Source organism: Camponotus floridanus, unplaced genomic scaffold, assembly GCF_003227725.1.
Source record: "Camponotus floridanus strain SB8 unplaced genomic scaffold, Cflo_v7.5 scaffold68, whole genome shotgun sequence".
NCBI classification, from domain to species: domain Eukaryota; kingdom Metazoa; phylum Arthropoda; class Insecta; order Hymenoptera; family Formicidae; genus Camponotus; species Camponotus floridanus.
In genome coordinates this window covers 448,563-466,043 of record NW_020229836.1, presented here as the reverse complement: position 1 = coordinate 466,043, position 17,481 = coordinate 448,563, and the positions used below count along the sequence as shown (strand labels likewise).

Genomic DNA, 17,481 nt, shown 5'->3' with positions numbered 1-17,481 from the left:
TTACTTTACGCCAACTCTTTGTAGTAAGCAAACCAAATTTTTGTTTTAATTTAATATTCTTGACTAAAATACTGCGCTTATTAAAATTCAGAATATATTCAATTAAATTTAACGTTTGTGGTGAACTTGTGATATATTTGCGGATATACAAACTTACGCTATACTTAAAATAAATATTTACTTGAATACAGTATACATTTTTCTTTGTGCAAAATAGAGATAGAATCTTCCTAAATTATCCCCTTAGAGGACTTTGTATTCGATCTTTCTTCGCAATTATGCTGACAATTTTCTTCTCTTTCAAGAATTTGACCTTAAATTAGAGTGTCGTAAAAAATGAAAAATAGAGTACGAAAATATTAATTAAATATTAATTCAAATATTAATTAATATTAATCGAAGAGCCTACTTTTGAAGAGCACACTCTCAGCGTTGTTTGAAATTTAATCAAATTCGTTTTACGAACGAAAAGGAGATATCGCGCCGATTTTCGCATCTCGCTTACGCATGTGCGCCATCATCACATTCATCGATATGTATTTCTCGCGGGAGCTAATTATAATTTTTACGTAAACCCACCCTTGCGCAAATAAACGTGCGGCCGCGCGGAATAAATCGTCTGCTTGTTATTATTATATTACGCAAGGTGCGCGCAAGAGCAAACAAACATGCATGCGACTTCTTTTCGAAGCAGAAAAGAGGCGCCGACAAATCAACGGACGATTAAGTAGTTGTCTCATGAATTAACACACAATGAGGACCACCTTATGACGTCAATCTCGTCGGAAACGTTTTCCTGTTCGAGCAACAACGATCAAAAGGGATTCGCGCTCTCGACTCTCGAAAATGTTAATTTCTTTTTTTTTTTTTTTGAAAAATCGACAAACGTTTCCGCTCTTCATCCTCTCTCGTGCGCGTAAGCGATAAAACACAAACATATTGCGATTCTGTGAAACCTCAGCCGGGACCCATTGGACGATATTTATATCGATCAAACTCCTCCGGACGATAGAAGGACGAGTCGTTTCTCTCTCACAACGGGAGAAGATATTTGTTCGATGTATATTTATCGCGATGGATTTCGAGCCGAGAAACGCCGAGGAAGGATTGCAAATGGGAAGCTAAGGAAACCCTCCGTGCGGTAATAATGGCCTGCAGGGCCAGGCATGGGCTAATGTAGAATATTGCGGGGGAGACATGACAGGGCGCGAGTGTCATTACGAGACCGAAAATGATATCTTTTCTTCCGGCGAGCTTGTACACGACCCCGTCAATGATACGAGGATCCAATTTACCCCAGAACACAATTTCGCGATATCCATTCCCATCTAAAGAATTACACGCTTTTTCGCAAATTGAAATTTAAGGCGCACGACGAAATGTTGGAATACGCTTTCGCGTGAAAAAGTCGGCAGCCACGTATAAAGGGTACCTTCCAACGTAAATACCTTTAAAAAGTCCGAATATAAAAAATTCAATGCAATAATTATTCGTATTATTAATTCATGAATTAATAATTAATGATAATTCTTGATAAATTTTTAGTACGTATTAATTAAAATGTGACACGATTAAACTGAATGTAATTGAACTAAAATTAAGGTGAAAATCTCGCATTAATCTATTTTTCATAAAGACGCGCATAATTTCCATACGCGTTAAACCAGGATTCGAATTGGTACAATTAACATGACGCTTGGATCTTCGCCAATTTTAATAGATATCTTACTTATGTTAGTTAAAATTTCGTGACATAATGAATTCCTTCTACGATGTGACGTGTCAGCGCCTAGCAGCCGGTGCAACGTACTCGGACACGAATGCATGCGTATTGCATGTATTATACGTTCGACGCACTTATACATGTATACCGCGTACCTCCATGAAGGAGAACAGCCGTACAAAAATGTCCTAACGGACAAGCAACGCATCTCCTGAAATGCCTGCACGTGTATAACGCGACGTGTAAGATTCGTTTAAAAAAAATCGAAGATGAAAAATCGAGTCAAATTGAGCGTGTCTAATCGAATAACTATAAATTGTAGTATATTGATTCCTCTATATAAGTTACCACTTCTTATTGAATAAACACATCATTCAGGAATAATCTTTGTTATTTAATTTTAAGATTTATTTAATCTTGAAATATTAATTATTAATTAATAATATATATAATAAATATTATATTATATTAATATTATATTATATTAATATTATATTATATTAATATTATATTATATATATAATAATTATATACATAATAATATTAATAATTACTAAAAGTCAAAACATTTTTAATTTCGACAATTTGTTCCTTGATTCCATATAATGCTCTTAAATATGATATATTATCCATATTAATTTGATACTCAATTATTATTCGGGTATACGATTTATTTCGAAATAACTCTTCAAATATTGAAGGGCAAATATTTTGACAAGTAATATCAAATAAAAAGAATATAACAATGTTTCGAGTATCATCGTAAAATTTAATACTGTCATTTTTGTGATCCTTTTTTTCTATATGTATAGATATTATAATAGTTGCGTATATTCAATAGGCGGAGGGGGGGGGGAGGGAAGGCAATATTATAATAATTTGCGTATATATTGATATTGATTATTCGTCTATTATTCGCGAAATAATGGCTCGGAATAGAGACGGTCAGATATTCTGTCATGCAAAAATAAAAATGTTTTGCGTCATCCGATAATAGTCTGGAACAAGTTTGTAATTTTTTCCACTCCCCTTTTTCTAGAATTACAATTTTAGAGAGTTTTCTGTTTACATGTGAATCAATGTTACTCGTTATGAAAATTAACGTGCAAAATAATAGCTACCAGTCATTCGAGTGATGCTAACGGGAATATTAGAATTCACGTCGTATTGAATAAACAGCTTACGAGAGAAACCCACGCGTATGAGATTTTCAAAAAGTAAGATATACCACGCTGTTATTTGCATTTTCCAAGCGGCGGGGTTTAATGTATCATTCGAATGAGCCGTTTGCGAAATACGCCCGCTTAGAACACGACGATGAGAGCTATTCCAAGCATCGCTAATATTTCTGAAATGTGGCACACTCTCCAATTCTCTTTCACGCTTAAGCTCGTCATATCTCGCGAAATGGTGAAATCGTTATATTATCTTGTTATTATTATTCTGAAATTGTCCGTCCCGGCAGTTGCAAAACGTGCCAATGAACGAAAGGCACACACGACGAGTTATTACAGCGATCGTTAAATCGAGAGACAAATTCGTTTGTTTGCGCGCTTTTACCGCGTTTTTCGCATCATTTGCAACAATATCAAATTCGCTCAATCTTATACAGCTCGAACCAGGCGGTGAATGATTCACATCATAAAGCGACGATAAAAGAAGATATTTCTTCTTCGCCGCGTGCTGTTTGCAATAATCGACATTTTGCAACAGGGGAACCGTCTCTCTCTCTCTCGGGAACGAAACAAACGCCTTGTTTCCGCGTGTGACACGAGAGAAAAAGGGAGAGAGAGAGAGAGAGAGGGGCAACAATCGCCAACAACAACGAACCGTCCAAGCTGCCAAAATTCTACGCTCAAACACGTAGCTGCGAACCGAGCGAATCGATAAGCCCTTACCGAATTCAGGCCTGTCTGCCTGCCTCTTCGCAAAATTACTAATTACAGCTAGGGCACTCCCCGACGCGTTCCAGCGCGCACCGTCCAAATTGAACTGAAACCCCAGTCCCAGTTTGCGTCCGACACAATGCCTATCGCCGAAAACGAAGGGCCGGTGGGCTCACCATGTTAATGCCCAGGTATAAGGGAGATACCCGCATGGCCGGAGCCCACACCGATGCTCGTGTCCGATGGAAACTATCTAGTCGCGCGCATATACTGGGTGCGTCCAAAAATCACGCTTCTACACCAATATATATATATGTATAGGGTGATTCATTTTAATCTTAACAGGCAAATATATTTTGAAAAATATGCGAGATACGAAAAAATGTTTCAGACAAAAGTTATATGGTTTTAAAGGAGGCATAAGATGGTGTCATTAATTTGATCTTAAATAGTTACTTGAAAGTTAAAGAAGAAAAAATATGTCATTGTTAATTGCAAATTACATATTTTTTCTTCGAAACAACTATGTGTTTTCTTTACAATTGATTCCTCTCATTATTTTGTACATAAAAGTATTAAATTAAAGTAATCGAAAAATTAATATTTTACAAGATATTTTACGGTTTATGTAAAATTAAAAAATGATTTCAAGCCTCATAACTTGGAAAGTACTTAATGAAAAACTAACTTAATTATAGTGTTTTGGAAAGCTCTCGGGATAAGCTACAAGAATATGTGATAAAAAATAGGCGGTTCTACTTGAAAAATTGAGGATGATCTTCATATGATCTTCAAGGAACTATTTAAGATTAAATTCATGACACCATCTTATGTCTCCTTTAAAACCATATAACTTTTGTCTGAAACATTTTTTCGTATCTCGCATATTTTTCAAAAAAATTGCCTGTTAAGATTAAAATGAATCATCCTCTATATATATATATATATATATATATATATATATATATATATATATATATATATACATATATATATATATATATATATATATATATAGAGAGAGAGAGAGAGAGAGAGAGAGGATGATTCATTTTAATGATTTCATATATATATATATATATATATATATATATATATATATATGAAATCTGTCAAATATATGGAAGAGCGGTCGTTCGCTCTCTCTCGTCTCCGATATTGCGGAAGAGCGATTTGATCGCCGAGTTATTCAAACGTACGTAAATCGACGGCAAAACCGAGCGACAGGAAGACTAAAAATATTATACAAATATTATGTAAATATAATCACACATTTTTATATCTCGATAAAGGTACAGTTTTGGCAGAAGAATCGGAAAACTTTAAGGATCTGACGCGCAAACCAGTATGTTTTAATCCGTTACTCGTGCATACGTGCACGTATGTATGCGTGAACTCGATTTAACAACCGTCGACGGACAGGTCGGACGAAAGCAGCGACTACGTCGCGCCGACAATCGGCGAGCAGTAGCGTGACGCGAGGAAATCGCGATCCAGAAAGGTTTCCGCGACGTGACTCGCTGTCGACTACGTCGTCTGCGAGCGACAGATGTTTTTCGAGACGTTGCGGTTCGAAAGATTTAAGGCACACTGCGATCAAATATATTATTTTTGCCGGCGCAATTCAAAGATTTTCCGCGAAAGGACGTCCGAAGGCGCGGTTTCCAGAAATTCAATTCGCCCAAAATACTTGGAATTTTATTCGCGAGACGTAATGTCCCGTTGGCACGTAATGCGGACGATCGGTTACATGCGATTAAAATCTCGCAGTCTCATAATTGAATAAAATGAAAGTGAGTAAGTCAGAATGTCAGATAACGGTTCAAAGCGGAGCCAAGGCAAACCTGGCTCTAATCATATTTGTGTAAGAATCTAAATAAGCTTTAACATTACTCTCTTGTAGCGCCCGATTAGATTATTCCTGCTCATCATCAATATTGAAAGCGTTAATATTTATGTATAAAAAAATTTAATGTAAAAGAAATTGTACGTGTGATAGAAAAAAAAAATATATAACAAACAATTTCATCGAAAATAATGTAAAAATAATGACGCCAATAAATGGAAATTTAATTTTGTTATTCGAAGAAGGAATAAATAATTTCATGTTTGAAATGATTTACACTTTCACGAGGAAAATTATGCCGTTTAAGGAGAAAATTGCCGTTCGTCTCTCGAGCGAAGAGAGAAGCAAATAACGCGATAAAAGCGAAAATAATTCGTGTTACCGATGACGGAGATTTTCTAACGCAGTTACGTCCATTTTGGCATCGACGTAGGAATGTCTTCGTCACGTCCTCGTAGCACCTTGCAAATTTCTAGGTTATGTCGAATCGATCCGCTCGCGGGGAGATCCTATCGGCTGGTCATTCGGCAAAAAGCGCACGCTTCGTTCGCGATGATGCCATATGCTTGCCGTGTTTATCGCGCTCTCGCCTGTTTACGAGCAAACGTCAAAAAATTTCGGGCGATAAGGGGATTCGCTTCGACTCCGACCTCGCTTACTCCGATTCCCGGGGGGGATCGCGAGCGGCAGCGAGCTTCGACGAATTCGCCGAATTGCAAAATACATTGCGAGAACGACGAGAAGCCGCGGCGACATCCGCTTCCGCTCCGAGTGACGCGTAACGCGTGACATTCGCAATGACGTCTCGCCCGCGGACGTCAGGAGGCTCCGAAGTAAGACGCACGTCGTCGGAAAATGCCAACAACCCGGACGTCGTCGTCGCGCGCGCGCGCGCCGATGGATTTCGCGAGTTGCGAATTTGCAGGTTAGGGTTAGGTTGAGTCGGCCGCGCGACAGATGTTTCCAGCAAGGCTCTTATTCTACGCGTGTATAGAGGAGAGCCATTCAATCGACAGGACGGAGCCTGGCACGGGGGAAAGTGCGGACCGACAAAGTGCAGACACCGATAAACCGCCAGCCACGCAGACGTACGCCGGGAGAGAGAGAGAGAGAGAGAGAGGGAGAGGGGGGGAGGGAGAGAGAGCGAATATACGAGGGCGAGAGCAGAGGGATAGCGATGGAGGATGGAGAAAGGAAGAGATACATCGGCCAGGTCGTTATCGATACGCGAATACTTCGCGCGAGATATACGAACGTATAATTCCACGTCGTCGTGGAAGATACCCAATGATGAGCGAGTTTTTGGCTAGAGAGAGAGAGAGAGAGAGAGAGAGAGAAGCGATGACAGATACCTACGCGAGACGCGAAAAAGAGAGGGCGACAGGGTGAGATATTACGAAGAACTTGTTATCGTAAAATTTTCAAGACCGAGGCATTCACGTCACTGAACGAGATATTCCGCAGGGATATCTCTCGCGACTTGTTTACACTTTTCGTACGCCGAGACGATGTTCGCGATTGCGTACGTGTATTTCTGCTCGCGGTAGAGTCCACGTATGGTCCGCTCGCTCGCTCGCCGTAGCGTGAATGTACGATTAGACACGCACCCCGCACCGGACGTCACCTCCATCGTCCTGTCACGAAGCATTGCCGACGTGTAACGTTGCCGGGAAAGCTCCGAAAGTTTCCGGCACGGATTTCCGTCCGGCAAGAACCCGCGAGCGAACGGAGAGCCGTAAGAAAATGAAAAAAAAAAAAAAAATGACGTTCCGGGAAAAAGGACAGCGAGATGCGACGCAAACACAGAGAGATAGCGGGGAGAGAAACTCACCTCTCGCTTCTTGGCCAGGGTCTCTCTCTTCAGGGACGGGCCCGACGTTCGCGTAGCCGCATGTTCCGCCTATATCCACGGGCTGTCCGTACTCCTGTCCGGTTTGTCGGCCCCTCGTCAGCGACATACAGCCATCTTGCGTAGCGGCTGGCCTGACTCGTCGGAAGGCGCGGACGCCCTCGGTGCGGTGGCCTCCGGCGAGAGCGACCGAGAGGAGCGACGGCGACGACGATGACGGCGGGTGAGCCGCGTTGCCGGTGACGGCGGAGGGGGCGGGGAGCCGCCGTTGCCGCCGAGAGAGAGCGAGACGACGACCGCGCCGCCCGACGATGACGCGCGGCGGCGGTATAGGACGGAGCGAGACGGCGACGACGGCGACGAAACGTGGCCCCGCCGACCAAGTGCGCGTCGCACTAACACGCGCGCACGCCACCACTGGGCCAGCGCCACTCGGTGCACTCCTCTCCTCTCCTCTCCACTTCTCTCCTCGTCTCGTCTCTTCTCTTCTCTCTACCACTGCGCGAATCAACACCAAAGTACGATCATCGGGGCGCCTCCGCTCCTGTCACCGTTTCTTACTACCACCGACCCCCCTACTGCTGTCACGTCCTCGTCCTCGTCCTCGTCGTCCTCGGCCTCGTCCTCCTCCTCGTCGTCGTCGCCGTCGCAGGCTACTATCGCCACCGGTGTACCCGCGCACTGCACCACTCGCTTCACACTCCTCGCCACGATTCCGCGCGATCCCGGACTATTTCCGTCGGGTACATGTCTCGCGCGTGAGCGATGCCGTTAACACGCGCGTCGTCGATGCTCGTTTCGCGCGATACGTCGTTCTATTTTCGAGGCGCGAGCTATCTCTCGGCAGACTTTACGATCGCGTTCGCTTCTATCTCCGTCTCTGTCCCTCCGGCGCTTCTCCTCCCTCTTGTTGTCGGTGTGCTACTGCCGCGATGCGGTTACTGCCACCGTCGATCCGTTGCGAACCGCGCTCCACCACGCACTGCCATGCGCGACCACGGCTCGGACTTAACTGCCGCGTGACGGGTGACGGGACGCCCTCGGCCATCTCCGCCGCCGCTCGGCGAGCCGAGCCGGACCGAGCCGAGCCGAGGCGAGCCCAGGGCCGACCAATCGGCGGGCGACCGCGGCGCCCCGGCCGACAATCGGCGGCGTCTTTGAAATTGAGAAACGATTGTTTCGCAACCGACGCATCGAGCGTTTATATTCCGCGATTGAAAAACACGGAATGCCTTTAGAATTTTTCCCTCACCGCGCGACGAATGTATTCCCTCGGCGACGACGGATTAATACGACTCTGAATGTTTATCGAAATTTGTCTCGCGTGTAGATTTTTTTTTTCACAATGTTGCGCATATTTATTACGTAGGTTTAATTCTACGCAAATAGTGTCACATTTAAATGGACTTATAAATTTTCTTTCCTACTCGAGGTTCTTGAACTCTCACGAGTATAAGCGTCGTGTATATGTACATTTTTTTGCATACATTTTATTGAGATAATTTTAATTTATCTCATCTTTATACATGTATCCTCTCCGACGCGATTGGCTTAAAGCGCGTGAAGATAATAAAAGAGAAACTCGGAATTACGCTGCGCATTTGTATTATCTATTATCGTTTGATCCGCGTTTTATCTTTTATCACAATTTTTTGCATTTGTGCGCGTTTTAAAAATCAAAAATTCCCCGCTTTCGTCGAAGAAAAATATTCCACGAGATAATAATATTATATTTCGGTTGCAATTCGAACGATTTATGTCTTTTCACATTTCTGTCTCGTAAAAAACACGGCAGTAAATAAATAAAAAATATTCCATTTTTATGAAAACCGTGAATTTTACGTCGATAATATCCTCCCGTGTAGTTTGTTCGTCAACGTTGCCGATTCTTCGTAACGTTGGCTTCCACATCGTTATATGGAGCACGATCGTAACAGTTTCCACCGTCGGTGGTTTCTCATTCTCCTTTCGCGTTGCACGCTCGCGCCGCATCAAACCGATTCCCTATGAAAAAGTACGAAAACAATGGATCTTACGTCGAGGTTAAGCCGGTGATTTATAATCGCGCTTGTGAGATCGGAGCGAAGACGAATAAAATTTCAAGCGTCCTAAGCACTTTCACGCGATTGCGTCAGATTTACAAATACATGGCGTAGTACAAAAACACGGCTTAAATAATAAAAAACCGTCGAAAAATAACTGCGCATTTCTCTCCGATTCCGCCGGGCCACAAATATGTTTAGCTAAATATAACGGACTCGCGTATATTTTTTTAACCCTGCTCCGATGACGTGATTTACAATAATGCGAAAAATAATGCTAGTCTCTCTTGAATTTTTTTCGCGAAAAACTTTTTGCTGCGCGACAACGTGTTTAAGGACAGCGTTCAAAACTTAGCACTTGAAATGATCGATCAACAAGAGAATCGAAAAATACTACACTCGTTTCAATTTTATAAAAAACAAAATAAAAAATGTATATTTATATGTGTGTGTTCTGTTAATAAATTAATAAAGAAATATCTAAATGTTACATATAACAATTTAAAAATATATAGAATATTAATAAATATATATATAATATTTTTATAAAAATATTTTTCGCGTTATATATTTTGCTATTTATAAAATCATTGGATGTTTTTGCAATGATAGGTTCTCTTTGGCTAATTTCAGAGTCAATTTTTGTTTAATGAAAATATCGAGGCATTAATATTTTTAGAGTCAAAAAAAGTTTTTTATAAAGTAAACAGGTTTTAAAGAATCAGATGGCAAAATTGCATTCTTTAATTAATTTTAATTGAAATTTCACAAGATTTTGAAATTTAGTTATAGACATATTATATTGGAAAGTTGCTGCGAGAAATAATTTTTCTCGATTATTTTTTCTAAGAAAAAAAGAAAAATCGATTTTAAATAAGCCAAGGAATTTTTCTCGTTAAAGATATATCTGATGATTTGAGGGCATTCTGTAGCAAAAGTTTCCTTTTTTAAAAAATTATGCATTTCTGCATTTCTCTGTAGTTACAATCGTAATGTGTATTTGGGAACATATGAAATTCCTTTTCGGCACTGACATAGTTTTGCATCTCAATTACGCGCATATTTGCCACCGCGTTACGTGCAGTACGAAATGACAATATAATAAGAAATCTTGAATCACACATACACACACGATTCGCGCACTCGTCGCGGAATATCTTCCCGTCTGCGTGAGCCAAGTGAAACCGGATCTTCGAGAGAACGCGGTTCGCGTCAGTGCCAATATAAAGACAGCCGGCGCGAAATACTTCTAATTCGGTACATGCAAAATCATGCTGTGTACTTTCAGCTCCACCCACGAATATAATTTTAGGTGATAAGCAAGTCACTTTTTTAACAATTTACGATGATCGTCCCCCGACGATGACGATTTTCGGTCAAATTCCATGTCGGAAAACTCTACGAATTGAAAAGTTTCCAAAGATTAGATTTTAAATATCTCTTTCTTTCTTTACATCATTTCAATGCACAAAATAAAATAGACAAAATTATATATGAGTAAGATTTTTCAAAATTTTTCTTGTCGATTTTTCGGTAAAATAAATTTTTAAAACGGTATAAAGAGACTTTTCCGTGGGTCTCAAGGATTCAACAACCAAGTGAGAAAGTTACCCTTGAGACAGAACTTACCACTTTAACAATAAACATCAATAAATAAGACTTATGATTCATACAATTTATTTCTAAATGATTTATATCATCAATATTATAATTGTTTTTAACAGACTTTTGATGTAAAATTTCACTGAATTCCATTTAAATGCGAGAAATCAGGATTTTAGGTGCATTTTCTCAATATTTGGACATCATGTTTAGTACTAATTGCAAGAAATTTCTCATGCAGTCACTTTGAACTTTCGTTGCTGGTTTTTATCCTTTTTCCCTTCTAATGCTCTTAATAAAAAAAACTTTTTACGTAAAAAGAATGTTTGGAATATTGTTAATCAATAAACAAATATTTAATGTCGCATGAGACATTAGTATGTTCACATTTTTTCCAAAAAATTTTGAAAAATCATATATAAAATTTCACAACGATGTTTGATTTGTTTCGTCAGTTATATTAGACTTTGCAGACATTTTTATCGACAAAATTAAGATTTTATTTATCAATATCAAAGATTTATCAACCATTCATTTATTGTCGCGCATTGATATCAGTCACGATGTACCGAGTGTGTTTCTTTTCGATCGGAAAAAAGGCGTTATAAAACCGCTGTCATCTCGCTCGATTGTCGTGGTTATCGTTGAAATTAACCCACAAAGTCATCGTTGCGCATCCGTCTCGAAACTTTCGATCGCTATTAGACAATTCTATTCGAAGCCAGCAGTAATTACGCGATACACACGGTATACGTTAAAGATTTTCCGCGTGTCACTGGGTCACCGTACTGTCCTACGCGCGGGGATGTGAATACAGATCGCTCTCTAAATATCAGAGTGCTGGCAGAGTTGCATACGACCGCAGTTTCCAAAGTGCAGCCAGGAACGTACCGATATATCGGCGAACAGGCGAAATCGCGCACACAATCGTGCGCGATTTCGCCGATAAATCCCGGCATATCCTTTAAATGGTAACGATTTTTAAATCGAACAATTTGTAGCCGTGAAATCCGCATGTTATTAATCTCATCCCCTTCGGGATAATCGAAGGCGATCTGTTTTCGATGGAATTCTCACCACCGGATTTACGAATCGCTGATGCACACGATCGCGAAAAACACGACTTGATCTCTCTCTCTCTCTCTCTCTCTCTCTCTCTCTCTTTCTTCTGTGTTCCTACTTTCTTACCTTACTCTTTCTCTTTCTCTTTCCCATTTTTCTTCTCTCGCTTATCCCTCATCTTACATTCTCTTTCTCTCTTTCTCTCTCGCTCTCTTGTAACAAGAAACGAGTTTCCAACGATTCAATGCCTTGGTCTCGCAAATGTGAAAGTACATTACTGCAGGCTCTGAAAGTCGTTTTGCTCGAAGGTTTACCTTTCGAATGGCCCTGGACTGTTCATTAAGAAAAGAACTTCGAGTGAAGACAAGTGTACGATGAAAAATCGGGAGGAAAAAGAAGAAGCGAAATAGAGAGGAAAGGAATAAAATTTTCCGTAGTCGTAAATCGCATAATCCTATAAAGTAATGAAAGCATTAACAATAACTCAATGAGAAAGGAATTCTTTAGAAATCCGCGTTGCCCTCTCAAAAAAATGTTTTGCCGATGTAAGTAGATTTCTGAGTGTGCCAACAAACTTTATCGCCGTTTTTTATCCCTACTAGAAACGTTATTTGTAAAATTTATAGCAGCAAATTCCAGTAATGCCTTCCAGCAAATTTAGGTTTCATTATCAAATAATCACATTAAATAAATATACATTTTAATATAACTAATAATAATCTTTGTGGAAAACAATTTTCTGTAATCTATCAGTCAAACTTTATAACAAATATAAAGACGTTATAAAACGATTTTCTTTTCAAATTTCATTAATAGGATAGATAAACTCTATCTCTATTTAAATTGATTAAGTGCAAAATATATCGCAGTATCTGCTAATTATTTATCTACTTCAACTAATTTTTCCCGCAAAATTGTTGCTGTAATTGCAGGCCTATTTTTTGAGTGCATAAAAAAATATAAATTATAAATCGTAAAACAGAAAACAAATCAATTTATCACATAATTGATGTTAATTCGCGTTGCAGCCTGAAAATTATAGTAATAAAATCAAGATGTTGAGCAAACATATTTTTTCTAGTCTTTAGTATTTATGCTCGACTCTTTTTCATCTCGTCATATTTGCATCTAAATTTTGCACTCGGCCTCGACCTCCTATACAAGTCCGCGTTATCGCGTTCTCTTTTTCTCTCCCTCGTTTCTTATTCGATAATACACGTGTCTCTTCTCTCGTTCACGTCATCGCACCTTCATCCTCTCCTTCCTCGACCGAACTATATTTCTGTTACCCGTTAGTGCGTCATAGTGAGCAACGCATGTTCTGATATATCTGAGGATACATACAAGCATGCAATATCACGATATAATTAAGAATACAATTAGAAGATTATGTATTGTAAATCGACTATTAAATTATAATATTGCTTTCGACTTTACTCGAACAATCTTCTATTCATAAGCAAGGAAGTGAATCATCGATTGAATAAAAGATAAAATTAAGAAATTTATTATGAAGAAGATTTCATCAAATATTTCAAATTCTTTGGAAACAGGAACCTAAAGGAAACTTGTACAATAATATATCCGTCGACACATCTTTCCCAGCATAAGGTTTTAGACACGTATAGATCTAATCGGTTTATTTTCACGGGGAGTATATAATTTTATTACTGACAAAATGTACGTTAGCCGAATTTATTTTAATTCATTCTCGCTCTTCTATAACATCCTCTCACGGTATCATTATAATTTTTACGATTGTCGCGGTTTCCGCGCTCCGCAAGACGGAAGCCACGTTTATCTGCTTCCTTGGGAACATATTATGCCGCTTTCGAATCGCCTTTTCCTGTTTTACGTCGATTAGTTCCTTACCGATCACATATGTGTAAAAGTCCACATGAGAAACTTTCGGTTTGTATACAATAAAAAATGTTACGTATCCATTGTAAGCTCATTTATTTATCAATCTTGCTCCTAGCGATGCATTCGAATCTAAAACTTAAATCTCTATATATTGTAATCTGGAATTTAAATCTCAATTGTTTGAGTTCAAATGCGATATCTGTATGTATATGAGAATATATTTTTATATATTTTGCATTTTTCTAATGCACGAATAATCTATGAATACATATTACACACAGAGAAAAATGTATACTGTATTCAAGTAAATATTATTTATTTTAAGTATATCATAAGTTTGTATATTCGCAAATATATCATAAATTTATCACACGCATTAAATTTAATTGAATATATTCTGAATTTTAGTAAGTGCAGTATTTTAGTCAAGAATATTAAATTAAAACAAAAATTTGATTTGTTTACTGCAAGAGTTGACGTAAAGTAAGTTTCATTTTTCTTTGATACAACTTTACAATATTCTTGAAGAGAAAATAATTTCTTCTTTTGAGTACATATAATGAGATTTTCTAACACTTGTGACGAGTATATTTTAAGACTATTATCGAGAATATATTCTTTATTGACGAAAACTATTATTTAAAAAAAGAAAAATAAACTGAGTAATCGCTTTTCTTGGCAGTAGAATGATATTTTTCTCTGTGTAGATAAGTATAAGTCTGTCAAATATAAGTCTGTCAAGTCGAGTATTATAATTTCAACCTATAATCTGGAGTCTTTCTATATTTTATTTAATTATAATAATTATTTAGAGTCACACACATCTAAATTTGCGAATTCGTCCTCAGAATACTCATAAAATCATATTGGCTAAATATTAAATGACGCGAGTAATCAAAGTGACACGTGTGACTCTCGAAGTCATGTGATCTATGGCAATGACTTCTCTATGAATGACAATGTGAAGAAATAAACGGTGAGATGAGCGTGTGTCGGTTTTTGTAATCGAAGAGTAAGGGTGAGCTTGGTGCGAGAAAGATGTGCGACGATAAAAGCTGCATGTAGTAAAAGGACCATCTCTCTCGCAACGCTCTCTTGATTCCTGGGTGTCACAAACTTGTAACTGGACTGCCTTTCGAAGTGTACCGCTTCATAGTAAAAGGAAATCTCCGGCAACGCTCTCCCGTCTTCTGTCGCGAGCTCTGAACATGTTTTTTGAAATGTGTTGCTACCACGAGAAAAGGATCATCACTCGTAACGCTCTGCTGATTTTTAGATGATTCTTACAACTAAATAAATTTTTCGAGATGTTTGTTCCATAATAAAAGGCTCATCCTTCACGATACTCTTCCGTTTCCCTTGAGATTCACGATTTCATAATTGGACATGTTTCTCGAAATACGTTGCTTCATAGTAAGTATCATTATTCGCGACATTTCTTTCCTGACTCTTAGTTCAAAATTGTACATATTTTTTCAAGATACGCTACTCTCCACAATAAAAGTATTATTTGCGATGCTCTACTGGAGTTTATAACTGGATTTATCCTTTGAGATGTGCTTCACATTGAAACTCCACAATGAAAAGTCATATCATTCATGATTCTTTTCTAACTTTTGTATACAAGAAAAGGTCAAGACATGTTTTTACATGCTATATTAAAATAACAATTTTTTTGTCATTCTTTTGATACTAGGATGTTATGTAATTTCATTATATTTTAAAAATGTCTTTGTAAAGATATTCCATAGAGCTTCATAAAATAATCATTTATGCATTTTTTCAGTTTGCATATTATTTGCAAAATGCAAATATCTTTTCGTGAATAAAGGAATTGAATACTTGTAGACTAGTCTTGTAGACTTTGTATTTTCTTTGTGCTCTAATTTTTTTTAAGCTGATTAAAAAGCAAATTTCTAACCAGGTCTTATGGAAATAAGATCGATCGGACGTATCTCATTTGTAAATAAGCTAGAAGATATTCTCAAACACATACGGATTTATCTTTTTAAATTAACAGTAGGCAGATGAGTCGGCATTATCTTATTTTTCATGGAAATTAAGGACACTCATGTGTAATTCTATGCAAAATAGCTTATACACCACGAAATGTGTCCCCGTACCGTAATCATGAATGATTAACGACATCGCTCGTACACATCGTTTATCATTCCAAGCAAGCGTAATGTTTTGCACCACACGGAAACGCTCTAATAACAAACGCATCTGCCTTTAATCAATTTTTCCACGTAGAGAAGAAAAGTAACATTTCGATGAATGATTTTACATGACCTGATGGCAATACGTCGAAATAATTTCTTTCGATAATCGTAATACAATGCCATCGCAAAGAAATTAAAATTTTCATTTACTGCCCGTATTATACATGATTTATAATGCGCGACAAAAATTAAGACAAAATTTTATTAAATTTTAGTTTATTTAATAATTAATAACACATACACATACACATTTTTCAAGATAAAAATAAATTAATAATTTTCATTATGTGTATAGTATTTTGAGAGAGTAATAGTTTTAAATGAAATATTTAAAAAGAAGGTTTGTATTTTGCATTTTTGCATAATTAAAATATAATCACATAATTTTTTTAAGTAATATTAATTTTTGAAAAATATAAATGTCAATTTTCGAAAAAAAAAAACTAATATTATTCTTTTTATAGATAAATTCCTATTCTAAATAACTTATTCCTATTATAAAGTTACAATATATTTTATTTTATTTTTTTTATAGAAATAAGTTATATGTCAAATGCACATAGTAAACTAATAGACTTTATTACCATAATTCATAATTCAAAGCTTTAGTTAGACAGCTTGTGAAAATAATCCTTGGTCCGAAATAATGAGATCTAATGTCATACTTGAAAATTTCTTTTTAATGCAGGTAGTGGATTATTTGAAATAATAAAAGTATAAAGCAAATTCAAAAATGATTCATTATATATTCAAATTTAATTTATGAGATATTTGTTTTAACGTGGAATCCTGCATTTCATTTTGCGCAATGTGCAATTATTGCAGAATATTAATTATTATTACAATGAGATAATACGTATACTGCTGTTAAAAACAATGATTTGCATGTAAAAATGCAAACGTCCCAATTTTATATTACCGATAATCGAATCGAATGTAAATAAGAGATATTTCCATGCGATTTAATCAAGCACGATATTTCTACAATAAGTCGATACAATAAATTATGAAATACGGAATACACATCTACACACACTTGTGAAATTATGAATGAGTAAGATAATATAATGTTATGTATGTGCATAATTTACACTGTACATCAAACGATAAAACTATGATGATAAAATCGCGATGAATAATAAACAATTAAAGTGAATTAATTCTTATATTTCCAGATACTATTTTTTCCGTGTCAATCAAGTTTTTATTAAGTTCGCTTCAATCCTTTAGTTTTAATTAAAGTAAAGTCAAGCTGACGAATATTTATACATATATTGCGCAAATATACTGAAAAATAAGAGTGCATAAGAGTGCTAAATGTAATAAATAAATAAATAAATATATATATATATATATATATATATATATTGATTATTAGGTAAATAA

At 37.3% G+C, this 17,481-nt stretch overlaps 1 protein-coding gene across 7 annotated transcripts in view; it reads right to left on the bottom strand.

Moving 5' to 3' along the window:
* The window catches only part of LOC105258547 (homeodomain-interacting protein kinase 2), a 120,056-nt gene that overhangs the window by 17,120 nt on the left and 85,455 nt on the right, over positions 1 to 17,481 (bottom strand). For 6 of the 7 annotated variants that reach the window (XM_011269860.3, XM_025413544.1, XM_025413545.1 and 3 more), the window contains exon 1: positions 7,287 to 8,300. The exons of the other annotated variant lie outside the window; for it this stretch is intronic. The gene's annotated coding sequence lies outside the window, so the exon portion shown is untranslated. Of the gene's footprint in view, positions 1 to 7,286; positions 8,301 to 17,481 lie in introns of those variants that run through there. 7 annotated transcript variants of the gene reach the window in all.